We start from the raw sequence: 1,679 nt of genomic DNA on the forward strand, positions 1-1,679 counted from the left end.
ATATATTTTTATTTTGTTTTATTTTTATGTTTAATGTCAACGTTATTATATGTACATTAAAATTTGTTTGTTTTGGCTCGTAGCTATTCTGATTTTAATTTCTTCTATTTAAATAAATATATCTTTATTAATAAAAAAGTTGTAGCATAAAAAGTAAAATAAATACATAGTCGAATAGGCTATACTACTCATAGTGGCACTGCCAGGCACTACTGAAGGATCAAATATCATGAAATCACATTAAATTTATTTTCTTTTGTGTATTATAATTAAACTTTGTGTATTCTAATAAAATTAATCTCATAATTGCCGTCTATTCGCTTTTCAATTTTCCTGCAATTTTTATTTACAATGCATCTTCAACGTTATATTTTTGTCTCAAAATTGATATGCTGTATATTCCAAGATTACGTTTATATGGAATATTTATGTATTGTTTACGTTGGTTTACAAAAATTCATCATGTGTGTAGATAACACAATTAATGCAAAATATGTAAATTATTATAAATTGGATAATACAATGCAAAAAGAAGTAATCAAGTTTTGTGATTGTAATATAATATATTTGACTTTATAATATTGGTAAATAAAAATGTACAATGTCCTAAAATTTGCGACTCAAAATAATGTAGCGAGAACATTTTCAAAAAAATTAAATAAAAAAACCGTTTGTAAACTTTTATTTTAAGCCATAATTTCTGAGATAAGGGTTTAAATACGGCCAATTACAAACTACGATTAGATAATCTCTCGTGAATGAGTGCCTTTCATTTATAGTGATATAAGTCAACACATATTCTATTGTTCTTTGTATTCCATGAATAACGAAGATAGAATGATATTTGTATCGACTTGTGTCATAAATGGAAGACACCAAGTATATTAATGAGTGCTAAAGTGTGCGTTCACTAATTACTGCCGCACGAGTCACTCATAGACAGATGGTTATCTAAACCACACACACACACACACATTTATGACGGGCTATATTTAATTCTCCATTATCTAAAAAAATCACTGTTTTAAAATAAAAAATTGTAACTAACTTTTTTACTTAATTTTTTGAGAACTTTTTTGCTATAATATTTTGGATCGCGAATTTTGGAATATCCTGTATAATTGAGATAAAAGTTTCAGTGCAGGTGTAACATACAAAGAACATGAGATATATCTATAGATTGTTTACATAGATGCGTGCATGTGTGCGTGTGTATGTGTGATAGATGTAGATATTTATACATATATTTTACGTGTATATACATAATCCTGCTTTGACTTTTAAGAAAATCTTTTAATTATACAAAATAAATTGCTTTAATACACTGTACTGATAAGTTTTAAAAGTAATTGATTTTAAAATCTTTGTCTGATTATTAATTAAAGAAAACGGATGTTTTTTTCATGTCTAGACAAAAATTAAGCTCGCTTTAGACGACCTACAATTTTATATTAAATTTTCAGTGGAATGACATTTTTTACCTGATACGTCACGTATTTTTATACATCTATATATTTTAATATTTCATATACGTGTGCATTCTGGATCTGTAAGTTCTTGATTTGACTTAACAAATTTGTAAGTATTACACAGCACGTCAAATTATAAGTTCCGTCCTGAATTCTAAAAAGCTCACTTTAGATAGAAAGCATAATTATATTAATGTATTCGATATCAAG

The sequence above is a fragment of the Trachymyrmex cornetzi genome, unplaced genomic scaffold, assembly GCF_001594075.2.
Source record: "Trachymyrmex cornetzi isolate Tcor2-1 unplaced genomic scaffold, Tcor1.1 scaffold156, whole genome shotgun sequence".
NCBI classification, from domain to species: domain Eukaryota; kingdom Metazoa; phylum Arthropoda; class Insecta; order Hymenoptera; family Formicidae; genus Trachymyrmex; species Trachymyrmex cornetzi.